The sequence below is a fragment of the Pseudorca crassidens genome, chromosome X (assembly GCF_039906515.1).
Source record: "Pseudorca crassidens isolate mPseCra1 chromosome X, mPseCra1.hap1, whole genome shotgun sequence".
NCBI lineage: Eukaryota > Metazoa > Chordata > Mammalia > Artiodactyla > Delphinidae > Pseudorca > Pseudorca crassidens.
This window is the reverse complement of record NC_090317.1, coordinates 101953212-101966845: the sequence shown is the minus strand read 5'-3', so window position 1 is coordinate 101966845 and position 13634 is coordinate 101953212. Positions and strand designations below refer to the sequence as shown.

At 43.1% G+C, this 13634-nt stretch overlaps 1 pseudogene; it reads left to right on the top strand.

Annotated features, from left to right (window-relative positions):
- Positions 1-812: 812 nt before the first annotated feature.
- On the top strand, positions 813-2166 carry LOC137216530 (large ribosomal subunit protein uL4 pseudogene; annotated as a pseudogene).
- The last annotated feature ends 11468 nt before the right edge of the window (positions 2167-13634 follow it).

Sequence of the window (13634 nt, the reverse complement as noted above, 5' to 3'; positions counted from 1 at the left end):
CTTGGGATGTGCCTGAATTAACAGAATAGTTTGTGACTATACTGGGACTAAACCCCTGATCTGAACTGGTGTACAGCCCACACTCTTCCACTCCTGCCAGCCAGAGGTAAACCTTCTGTCTTTTATCAATAATTCATTTATCTTCCCACTATTCCATAATGTGTCCCAGGTGATAAAAAGAAGGACTCTATCACCAAAGTACTTTATGCAGGCTTAAAATAGGAAGATGAAAATGAGAATAAAGTATAATTTAATGGTATGTATAGTTTTTGTCCCCATCACATGTCATTGGACTAGCCCTTGCTGCTGACATATGAGAAAAAGCAGTTTGCCACTTTCAGGCCAAAGAATATGGGAGTCAGTATGCCACCTCTATGCTTTCTCTTTCAGTCAGCAACATCCCGGAGAGTTTGTGTTGTGATGGTGGAACTAGAAGGTGGAACAGCCTGGATCCATGGGTCACCTGATAGTAGTGTGGCCAGGACAATGTACATAAGGTTTCATCTTCACAAAAATAAATATCTTTGTGTTAAGCCATTCAAAATTCAGGTTTTGTGTGTTGTATCATGCAGCAATCATTCTATCTTATTAACATACTCTATCTTATTAGCTACTTTCTTTGTTTGACCTATTTTAATATCTTAATAAGAAAGCTACTGATGCATATATTTTTGTGGCAAAAGAGTTTTAACAATATACATAAATTAAAGTTCTCTGCTTTACAGTATTTCTCCAAAATTCATGCCCTCACTGAGAGGTTACCACAAATGAGAGTCTAGTGTGTATAACTTAAAAGATGACTCTAGCTTTTCCTGTGGGAGCCGCCGGGTTGAGAGGAGCGTGGCCTTGTCCTCTCCCCGCCATGGCGTGTGCTCGTCCACTGATATCAGTGTACTCTGAAAAGGGGGAGTCATCTGGCAAAAGTGTCACTTTGCCTGCTGTGTTCAAGGCTCCCATTCGACCAGATATTATGAACTTTGTTCATACCAACTTGCGCAAAAACAACAGACAGCCCTATGCTGTCAGTGAATTAGCAGGTCATCAAACCAGTGCTGAGTCTTGGGGTACTGGCAGAGCTGTGGCTTGAATTCCTGGGTTCGAGGCGGCGGCACTCACCATTCTGGCCAGGGTGCTTTTGGAAATATGTGTCGTGGGGGCCGCATGTTTGCACCAACCAAGACCTGGCGACGTTGGCACCGCAGAGTGAATACAACGCAGAAGCGATATGCCATCTGCTCTGCGTTGGCTGCCTCGGCTTTACCAGCGCCCGTCATGTCTAAAGGTCATCGTATAGAGGAAGTTCCTGAACTTCCTTTGGTGGTTGAAGATAAAGTTGAAGGCTACAAGAAGACCGAGGAGGCTGTTTTGCTCCTGAAGAAACTTAAGGCTTGGAATGATATCAAAAAGGTCTACGCCTCGCAGCGAATGAGAGCTGGCAAAGGCAAAATGAGAAACCATCGCCGTATCCAGTGCAGGGGACCCTGCATCATTTATAATGAGGACAATGGTATCATCAAGGCCTTCAGAAACATCCCTGGAATTACTCTGCTTAATGTAAGCAAACTGAACATTTTGAAACTGGCTCCTGGGGGGCATGTGGGACGTTTCTGCATTTGGACTGAAACTGCTTTTCCGCAAGTTAGAGGAGCTGTATGGCACTTGGTGTAAAGCTGCCTCCCTCAAGAGTAACTACAACCTCCCCATGCACAAGATGCTCAATACAGACCTTAGCAGAATCTTGAAAAGCCCAGAGATCCAAAGAGCCCTCCGAGCACCAAGCAAGAAGATTCATCACAGAGTCTTGAAGAAGAATCCACTGAAAAACCTGAGAATCATGTTGAAGCTAAACCCATATGCAAAGACCATGCGCCAGAACACCATTCTTCGCCAGGCCAAGAACCACAAAATCCGGATGGATAGGGCAGCAGCAGCACTAGAAGCCAAATCAGTTGAGAAGGGGATTCCAGGCAAGAAGCCTGTGGTGGGAAAGAAGGGAAAGGAGGCTGTTTGCGTTAAGAAGCTGAAGAAGCCAAAGAAGCCTTTGGTGGGAAAAAAGCTGCAGTGACCAAGAAACCAGCAGCTGAAAAGAAGCCTGCTAAAAAGAAGCCCACAGAAAAGAAACCCACCACAGAGGAAAAGGCTGCTGCATAAACTTAAATTTGTTTATTCGGTAAAGGTCAAATCATTTTGGACAGCTAATTTTGAATAAAGACCTGATCAAAGAGGCAGTGAGAAACATAAAAAAAAAAAAAAAAAGATGACTCTAGGATTTACAATATAGAGATGTAGTATAGAAATACGTTCTATTTTTAATTTAATGGATAAAAGTAACATGTTTTTCTTCTTGCCCTTGCCACTTAATAAAATGAATGTGGATCTTTCCATGATAACACATATAGATAACCTCACTTATCTAACTATACCCAAAGCAAGTATGTGTCATAATGAGTTTAACTGTTCTCCTACTAATTAGAAACTAAGTTGTTTCCCATTTGTTAATATGATTTACAGAACTGAAGTCAACATTTTGGAAATGCATTATAGGGCCCATGTGCATGCTTTCTCAAAGGAAAGATAATACAAAATGTAAATTGGGTTAAAGTGGAGAAGATTGTATATTTTTATAAATATAGCCCAAATTTATTTCCAACATTTTTCTTCTAGTTCTGTCTCACAAATTAATGTATTTTAATACCCTACACATTTACGGACACTTTAATTTACCAATCCTTTAAATTATAGTCAAACTTAAGAGTGAGAAAATATTGTCTCACTAATATTTTGTATTTCCTTGTTTTCTAATTAAGTTTAGCCGAAAATTATATTACAACCTCACTCATATTAAGCTGGATTTATACAGTGATTTCCTGAGTAACAGGATATTTCTTGGAAGGCTTTAAAATTCTGTTATGCCAACATGGTATTTCTCCTTCATGTGAGAAGCAAGGATTCGATCAGAATGACCAAGTGTCAAGGAATAGGGCCAGACAGGAAAATCTTAGCTAGTGAGGATCCAAGAGGACAGCATTATGCAGGGTCCATGAGAGTCACATACAAAGCAAGTCCAGGGACCCCAGTGTAGGATAGCTGTCAGGATTCTGAATCCAGAGCTCAGCATTATGTGGAGAAAGCACAGGAAGTAGAGAAGATGGGGAATTTGGGGGCAGGGGGGTGGGGAGGGTCCAGGACAAATTACATGAATAGGTTTGGGAAATATCACCATTGCCAGCTGAGCAGTAGGGACATCTCAGTGTGGTGAGTCTACTGGATGAAAGGAATAGAGACATGAAAGACAGCCACCTTACCTTAGAATACCCCCTACATACTGGGAGTCCAGTGCACCCCTCTTGGTGTTCCAGGGCTAGTGGCTGTCGTGTGTGTGTGTGTGTGTGTGTGTGTGTGTGTGTGTGTGTGTGTGTGTGTGTGTAATAATAGCACTTAACGTGAAATCTACTGTCTTAAAACATTTTAAAGTGTACATTATTTTTTGATTATAGGTACAATGTTGTACAGCAGATCCTAGATCTTATCATCTTGCTTAACTGAAACTTTATGTTTGTTGATTGGTAACTCATTTCCCCTTCCCCTCAGCCCCTTGCAACCACCATTCCAGTCTTTAATTATGTGAATTTGACTATTTTAAATAACTCATACAAGTGGAATCGTGCAGTATTTCTTTCTGTAACTGGTTTACTTCACTTAGCATAATATCCATGATGCTCATCCCTATTGTTGCATTTGGCAGAATTTTCTTCTTTTTTTAAGGTTTAATAGTATTCTATTGTATGTCTATACCACATATGTTACTGACCCTTTAGAGTCGGGCCCCAACAAGGGCCCTTCTGCCTAGTGTCCTTCAAGTCAATAGGAGGCGGAGTTCGGTTCAGAAGCAAAGGAAAGCTTTATTCTTTAATCAAAGAGTGGAGAGGTGTGTGCTTGTGCTCTAGAGCACCTGCTCTCCCTGACAGGCCAGGGGCGGGGCTGCTTTATTGGGATCAGCGGGGAGGGGGCGGAGTTCGCACGGGAGGCGCAGACGTGTTGCTCATGCTCCAGATCCCAGCGTGGGCGCGGCGTCTCTGCACACGGCCCGCTGAGCTGAGGTGTCCGGTGCAGCCATCTTGAACTAAGAATCTGGTCTGAAGTGCCAGGTACAAGACCTCTGCACGTAGCACCATATGAGCAAGAGAGAGAAGACGAAGCACAGAGGAAAAGAAACAAAAAAAGGTTAGACTTTATTGTATTACCCAGATTCTATTTCCCAGAAATTGTTAATAACTTTGCTGGTGACAATTCCCTCCTCTGCCTTTTGGCCGGCTTCTCATTCTCGAGGGACGCTGAGGGGCGACGGTCTATCTTCTGTGACTGTTTTCTGCTGATTTGGGGGGTCGTCATAACCCCAGGGAGAGGAGCAGAGCTTCCCACAGCTGCCTTTAGTTATTTTTGATTTTCCCCAGGCCTTAGCCCTGTTTGCGTTCCTGAGCGACCACCCTTGGACATTTTATAGATTCTAACCTTTTGGAGACAAAAGACGCAAGACAATTTGATACATGGCCCACGTGTCAGCAAGAGAACAATGGTTATTAAGGGGCCCAGGAAAAGTAGAAACCGGCGACCCAGGGGAGGCCTTGTTTTACCCGGCTCCACATTTGTTCGGCCGGGTGAGGCTGGCTGCCTTCTGTTTGGCAAGTTGCTGTTTCCGGTAGCCTGTCTGCACTTTCTTCAGTCAGGCCACTTGCACTGAAGTAAAAGCAACATGACGTATTGGCCAGCACACAGACCCTTCCCTGGTCAGCTAAGAGATTTTCAAATGTCTACTGCTCAGCAAGGCATATAGGGTTACTTATCGTTTGCCGTTTTTCAGAAAAGGAGTTTTAGGTTGGAGAAAGTTTCAGAAGAGGAGTCAGAAGGGTCCATTGTCTTGGCTTGTTTACTCTCAAGTGATGTACCCACGGAGTAATCCCCTGCAACAGAGTTGCGAGTCTCCATGGGCTGTTAGTCCAGATTCCCTTGCCGACCAGTTGACATTGGAGGGCAATAGGCAGTAAATGGGCTTGCGGCCAGGCCTTTTTATTCTGACTTTTTCTCCTCTGTATCTCAGTTTTTAAACAGCCAGTGGGCAACCTTAACGAGGCAAGAGGTAGTGGTATCTGGTTCTGTTTCTTTTCCATTGTCTCCGTGGTCCCAGGTGGGTTCGTTATCTGGGACCACTTAATTCCCTGGTCTGAAAATAACACAAACTACATTGTGTTCTCTTTGTTTGCTTCCTCTCTGGCTTTTAAAAAGACCTTGGCCTTTTCTTCCCCCATTAAGAGTACATTGAGGGGGCTCTGCAGGTCAGCGCAGGTGGGGTCATGGGTCTGAAAGATTCCCATAATCAGATTCAGGGACTCCTCTGGATCTTCCATCAGCCCCTTACTGTGACTTTTCCAGTGTTTATACAGATCAACAGTGGTAAATGGGACATATACCTGGATGAGTTCTTCTTCTCCATCAGGGACCTGACTCAAAGAGAGTACTTTTCTTGGTGGGTTGTTGGACCTTGGCTGGTAATTAGTAGACCCATAGACAGGCCAACTTTACCCATCTCTCAGCTGGTATTGGAGGCAGGCTATATTACGTAGGAAGATTAAATGTTTTCAGTTAGGGGGTGATACCTGAAAAACTTCCATTTCTGCAGGATACACCCTAATGGGCTACCCTTCGACATGGGAGATGTTTGGTTCCCCATACCTTAGGTGTTCTGTTTTGGATTTGTTACCGGTTACCGAGGGGGCGGTTGGAGTGATTTGTTGGCACACAAATGCCCCAAGGTTTGACCCAAATAAATTTCTGGTTTGGGAAATTTGGAACCAGCAACCAAACCATTAATGGATTCCTTAAGAGACCCAAATAGGCATGGGATCTGATACAGTTGGGGGTTCCCTTTGAATTCATAATGGCCTGTGCTTGAAATACTCAGTCCTTCCTCAGTCAGAATGTCCCACAGGAGGTTGGACAGGAGTGCCTCCAGGCCAGAACAGCTTAGCCATGTTGGCTCCTGACCACCTTAGTCCCTTAGGGAGTGGCACAGATGTCTGAGACGGGGCTCTTCTCTTTCCTCCTTTTGGCTGAAGAGGAGGAGTTTTCAGGCTTCTTGCCGGGTGAGAGCTAAAAGCATGAGGGATTCCCACAGCGTACTCACCAGATCACTGGAGTAGCTGGTATTCTGTGCTGATACCAGGAGGAGAGCCCGTGGAGCCTCAGTCGGTAAAGAATCACCCAAGGTTCGCCTCCCAAGCAGAGTGGGGGGGAGAGGTCGGGCAGTGGGTGTTTCCTGTTCTTGCCAGCAGCTCACAGGGCTTCCCAGTAATGGTCTTGTGAGTGGCTCACAGGGCTCCCCATCCCAGTTCAGACAAACTAGCACTGACCAGAAGAGGTCAAGACCCCGGTCGCATACCTACCTTGGGACCCGTTTGCATTTGGGCGTCTTCGATGCCTTTTCCTGAACTCAGATCGAGCGTCCTCATTCTTTTTTGTCAGGTGGTTCTTATTACCTGGGCCTTGTTCTGGTCTCACCTCTTGGCTCACGGGGCTGCCCACTTTCCCTTACCAAACTGAATGTGACTATGGAGAATGCTACTGTTGACCCCTGGAGGTTGGGGAGGAGGGCAAAAAGCCCTGGTGTTACTGCTACTGCCTTGTACAGGGGTCAAGAGGTCAGCACTACTGGTGAGACAGCAGGCAAGACTGCCGTGGTTCCCTCTAGTCCACAGATCCTCACCGTCCCCAGGCGTCCGGTACCAAGGGAAGGCCAGCCAGAGGCAGCAGGAAGATACTCATTATTGAGTTTCAGTCTCTGATCCCCAAGGATGCCAGAGTATGATCCCCTCAGGGGGTCACAGTCTGGATTACTCTGGGAGCTACGCTGTGTGCACCCCACATCCGGCTATTGGTTTGCTGGGCAGAGTTGTTCTGGATTCGGCCAAAGGCTACCGCCATTTTACCCCATCAGAGTGTAGTCAAAGATCACACAGTCATTCATCCTCACATGAACCTCCCAAAGCCTCTGCCTTCCTCCCACTGGAGCTGGGATGAGCCCAGAGCCTAGTGGATAGGTGGAGGCAAAAAGGCCATGGTCCATCCCATCTGGATCACCAAAACTTGTTACTGACCCTTTCGAGTCAGGCCCCAATAAGGGTCCTCCTGCCTGATGTCACTTGCTCCAATAGAAGGAGAGCAAGTTTGGTTCAGAAACAAAGGAAAGCTTTATTCTTTGATTAAAGAATGGAGAGGTGCACTCTCACTCCAGATTACACACTGTCCCCAAAAGACCATCAGTAGGGCTGCTTTATAGGGTTCTCATCTGTGGAGGGAGGGGCAGAGTCCTTGAGGGTCAGGTGCAGCTGTTCTCCTCATGGCAGTTCAGACTGAAGCACTGGGTGCAGCATCTCTGCACATGGTATGCTACTGCCATCTTGAATTGACGTGTCCTGCTCAGTACTTTTGCACACAGCATGCCAATTGGGGTATCAGGCATGAAGGTTCTGTACTAGGAGCTCTAATCCGACATGTTAGGAGCAAGGCCTCTGCACATGGTCCTCTACTGGCAAGTGAAACTAGACTAAGCACAAAAGAAGTTAAACTTTATCTTATCACCTAGATTCCATCTTATTTTTCTCAGGGACCCCAGTGGGCATTGCCGGTGACACATATTTATCCATTCATCTACCCATGGATGTTTCAGTTGTTGCTGGGGATTGTCTTATTGCCTGCTGGAGATGGGTATTTCTTCTCATGTGGACAGTGGCCCTCCTCCCCTGATGCTGGGGCTATGTAATAGTTGATATTGGTGAGTGATGACAGGGAAGACAGGCCAGGAGTCCCATGAGTAGTGGAAGTGGGTGTGCAGGTTCAAGTATGTCTTGTTTTTCCACTTGGAAATTAGAAGGGGGGATACATGGGTGCTAATTACCTCAGTAATTCAACAGAAGAAAGGCTGGATGTGGAAGACATGTCTTCTGAATCAATCCAGATGGTGTCTTCAGCTCAGACTCCTTTCCATGGTTTCTGAGAGCTTGGCACACTACAGAGTAGGTGTTCTGTGGCTTTGATTGCTGGCCTACATTGGCACCAGTTACTGCCTGGAGTAGGAAGTTGGCTCAAGGTGTAGACTTTGCAGGTTGGATGCAGAACCCATGAAGATGGCACATGTTCTTCTTAAATTGACTGGGGTAACAAGGATGTGTGTAGTGAAATGCAGAAAGCATAGTATATCATCCTGTTGTGCACACTCCCACCTCTAAGATGAAGAGTTTAGGGCCTGGGAATGAGATGTCCATTATGACATTCAGTGTGATAGTTTCACATGGGAATTCTCAAGTTAGATGAACAGCTGTGTTGCAGGAGAGGGAAATGTCACATCCTGGGACCTGTGGGAGTCCTTAGGACAGACAGCCAAGTGAGGCTTCTTGGCTTCCTGCAGAAAAGAATTCAAGAGCAAGCCAAAGAAAAGCGAAAGCAAGTTTTTTTTTGATAAAATAGAGGGGTACACACTCCATAGGCAGAATGCAGACCTTCTTAGAAGGTGAGAGCAGCCCCAGGGCGTGGGGGTCATCTCAGAAAGTGAGAGCGGCCCTGGGGCATGGGATCATTGGTTTTTATGGGCTGAGTAATTTCATACGCTAATGAGTGGGAGGAATAGTCTTGCTATTTCAGGGAAGGGTGGGGATTTCCCAGGAATTGGGCCACTGCCAACTTTTTGGCCTTTTATGTTTCATTTCAAAACTGTCATGGCATAACGGGGAGTAATTTTGAACATTACAATGAAGGTATAATGAGCTAAATCTCAATGGCAGGACTCTTCTCAAAGCCACCCTGGTTTCAGTTGGTTCCAGCTAGTTGGTTCTAGGTTTTTATCGCATCCCAACAGCTGCGCCCCTTCTTCATTTACCTAACATTTGTGTCCTGCCACCTTCCCTCCTATCTCAGCTGTAGCACTTTGAGTTTTTTCAGTGGAGGCAGAGGTAAGGCTCTACATTTTGAATCAGGTAATGTGACCCTTTAGTAATTCGATTGACTGATTGATTCATTCATTCAGCAAACACTGATTATATGCTGAGAGTGAAACATAGACAATGTGATCAGCAGGTGTAGAAAAAGGAACTTAACTACTTTCATAGTTGCACAAGAATGCTGGCAACTTCCGAAAAAAAAGTGTGTTATCAAAATTTCTACCTTCATTTTCTTGGGGATTTGGGCATCTTAGGCTGCTCACTTGTACATATCAATTAAAAAGGGGACAAGGCTACCCCAGCAGGTTTTTCCTTTCAGTTAATTAACTAATTATTTTTCTCTGGTGTTCATTAAGAGACCAAGTAATTTGAAGCCTCAGACATTTATTTGCAACATTATTTAGGTTGCTAATTTCTATTTTCAGGAAGTTTTGGTAATCATACTAAACCCATAAATCATACTAAACTGAACTACTGCTGTTGGATAGTCCATAACCACTCCTAAGACCTTAAGGAAGCCACTCTGTCTGATTGTGTCTGTGACACAAAGGTATTGTGCTCACCTCTCTTCAAACTGTTCCATCAGGTTTTTTTGGGGTTTTTGTTTGTTTTTTTTTTTTTCGGTACACGGGCCTCTCCCCACTGTGGCCTCTCCCGTTGCGGAGCACAGGCTCCGGACGCGCAGGCTCAGCGGCCATGGCTCACGGACCCAGCCGCTCCGCGGCATGTGGGATCTTCCCAGACCAGGGCACAAACCCGTGTCCCCTGCATCGGCAGGCGGACTCTCAACCACTGCGCCACCAGGGAAGCCCCTGTTCCGTCAGTTTTAATAGCTGTTACTTGAGGTTTCTTTTTAATCTGTTTAAGGGGTTTAAAAGTGTTGGTAAGAATGACATTCTGTGATTTAGGCACTACCATCTCATGATATTGGTTCACAGAGGTAAACTGTGCCAAAGAATCTCAGCAACTGAGGTTGCTGTGAGGTAAGGATTAAGACACACATGGACACTAAGTGAGCCATCATCTCTCTGCACTTCGATGAAATGAAGATTTGCTATGACTTAAAAGCATACTTTCAAATTAGCAACTGAAAATGATCTGGGCCTAGCCTGGAAATGCAAATGGTAAAATGTTAGAGGAGACCTAAAGTGCCATGTGGAAGGAATGCACTTGATGATGATGTTTGGTAGCAGTTATTAGAGAATAACACTATTCTCCCTGATAATCCAGTATTTCACACATCCTTATAAACTCCGCTCCTCCTTGTGAAGAAGGAAAGAGTTCTTTCACTTTTTTTTGTCAATAAGCAGTAAGGTTTACCAATAAAAGTGCCTGGGGAAAGGATTGTTAGTAAATAAATAAATAAATAAATAAATAAATAAATAAGGTAGCTGGCCTGCCTCAGCAGAGTAGAAAGCTGTTTGTGATTATGGTTTGAGAAAAACTAAGATATATACCAGGACCCCAAAGTTTCTCATCAGTATTCTGGGATTCCACATTTTTCCACTAGAGACAATATTAGGCAACAGACATAGGGAAATGATTGCAGAGATGAACAAAATCAAAAACAAAATAAAAGAATTTGATTCTGAAGTTCACTTTTGTAGCCTAAGCATGTAAGTTTCAAAACGAAAAATATGTCCCTGCTTGGCCCGGTGTGATGGACCAACCTATAGGTTTGATCCTAAGAGGTCTGTTTGGGGTGATGGGAAAAGTGTTTATTGGGGAAATGGGGAGAACCAGTAGCAGAAAACTCTGGGCTCAAGCCTGGGGCTAATAAAATTCTTTTGAAACTTGTCTTAGTATACATGACTTAAAATAGATAACAATATAAAACTTAGTTCAAAAATGAATCTTTGAAAAGATATATATTGTGAGCATGCAGTAATTTGGTAAATGAAAGAAAAGTTTATCTTAAAGGAAAAATATACTTGATAATTAAGACTATACAGTGAATAACCAGATAAAACTCTTTAAATGAAAGAACATTCATAACTTTCCTTATGATACATTTCAATGAAAGAAGAAAAAAATTACATTTTTCTCCTACATTTAAAAAATATTAAAATAAACCCAAGTTTCTCCTAAACACAATTCGCTCGTGAATTATCTTTCGAAGCATAAAATTTCCCTATCTCTCTTTATCCAAAAAGAAGTTCTTTATCCAAAAAGAACTAAGTTGTTTAGATCTTTGATTTTTTTCTTCTTGAAGATAGTGTTTTGCTGCTGAACTAGTGAAAGACAGAAAATTAAACCAACAAATGAGGGGGAAAAAATCTTCTTAATAGAAAAGATGCTGGAGTCAAAATCTGGTAAACTTGAAGCAACTCCTACTACTACACAGTACCATGACCTTGGATTGGGTGGTATTGAATTGGGTTTCCTAGGCCTCGATTTCCTCATCAGTAACTAGAAAAGGAAAGATGATCATGAGCTTCATGGTGGATTTAATTTGCTATGATTTCATGATATCACCAGCTTTCACACTTTACCTGAATTATAACTACCAGTACCCATTGATATACTGTAATCCTAGAGAGGACTCTGTTGATTGCCTTTTTTTTTTTTTTTTTTTTTTTGCGGTACGCGGGCCTCTCGCTGTTGTGGCCTCTCCCGTTGTGGAGCACAGGCTCCGGACGCTCAGGCTCAGCGGCCATGGCTCACGGGCCCAGCCGCTCCGCAGCATGTGGAATCTTCCCGGACCGGGGCACGAACCGTGTCCCATGCATCGGCAGGCGGACTCTCAACCACTGCACCACCAGGGAAGCCCCCTGATTGCCTTTTTAACAGCCATTTCTCCTTTCTTCTTCACTAATAATACCACTTTTTGTAGGTGTACCATTTCCTTTGTCAAAGCCTGTTTTTTCCACAGACATGGTAAACAATTCTGAACAGTGAGATGCAAGGGGAACTCTGCTGCATGGCTACTGGGAAAGGTTTGCCTTCTGGAAAAATAGAAGCACAAGGAGAGATGCCGTTTGTCTTTCCCTAGGAATAGCTGAATGAAGGTGTTATGTAAGAACTTTGGTAGATTTTTTTTTGATTTATTAGTGTATGTATTTAGAACAAAGCCATCAGTCTGGGAATAGCTGGACAAAAATAAATCCCTTATTTTTATGATAAATTAAATACCTGATTACTTCTACCACCTGATTTAATGTACTACAAAATATTGAATTTTCCTTATTTTTAAACCACTTGTAATCATGAGTTCTGCTATTTTGGATGAAAAATCCTAAGTGACAAAAACAAAAATAGATCTTTAAGGGCAAAGTTAGAGTATTTAAGTATCTACCTTTAACAGTACCCAGTGATCAACATGTGCTGTGTACTAAAATCTGTGTAAATGTTTATTTATTTTTATATCTTTCTTCATGCATTTTGTGTATCCATACCTTCTGTGGTGAATCAGAATATTTTGATGAATTTTTTTCTCTTAAAGTATGAATTAGCAGTGAATAAATGGAATTTGAAATTAAAAATCCAGTATCATTTACAGGAGCACCCTCAAAATGAAATACTTAGGTATAAATCTAACAAAATAAGTACAAGATTTGTATGAGGAAAGCTACAACTGTGATGAAAGAAATCAAAGGAGAACTAAATAAGAGGAGAGATATTCCATGTTCATGGATAGGAAGACTCAATAATGTCATGATGTCAGTTCTTCCCAGCTTGATCTATAGCCTCAATGCAATCCCAGTAAGAATTCCAGTAAGTTATTTTGCAGATATTGACAAACTGATTCTAAAGTTTATATGGAGAGGCAAAAGATAGCCAGCAAAATATCGAAGGAGAAGAGCAAAGATAGAGGACTGACACTAACTTACTTCGATTACTGTGAAGCTACAATAATCAAGTCAGTGCAATATTGATGAAAGAATAGTCAAATAGATCAAAGGAACAGATTAGAAAGCCCAGAAATAGGCACATGTAATATATAGACAGTTGATCTTTAACAAAGAAGCAAAGGCAATACAATGGAGCAGAGATAGTCTTTGCAACAAATGTTTCTGGAAAAACTGGACATCCACCAAAAAAAAAAAAAAAAATCTAGACGACCTAGGCCTTATACCTGTCACAAAAATTTATTAAAGCTGTAAAACTCTTAGATGATAATATAAGAGGAAAGCAAGATGGTCTTTAGTGTGGTAATAAAATTAAGATACAACAGCAAAGGATTGATACATGAAGGAGATGATAAGCTGGACTTCGTTAAACTTAAAAATTTTTGCTCGGGGGCTTCCCTGGTGGCGCAGTGGTTGAGAGTCCGCCTGCCGATGCAGGGGACACGGGTTCGTGCCCCGGTCTGGGAAGATCCCACATGCTGCGGAGCGGCTGGGCCTGTGAGCCATGGCCGCTGGGCCTGCACGTCCGGAGCCTGTGCTACGCAATGGGAGAGGCCACAACAGTGAGAGACCTGCGTACCAGGGGGAAAAAAATAATTTTTGCTCGGTAAAAAACATTGTCCAGAGAATTAGAAGATAAGCCACAGACTGAGAGAAAATATATCCTCAAGACTTATCTGATAAAAGAGTGTTATCCAAAGTATTTAAAGAACTCCTAAAATTCAACAAAATATACTCAATTTTTTAAATTTAAAATGTTGGCTACACAGTAAAATAAACATATCTTGATTCAACA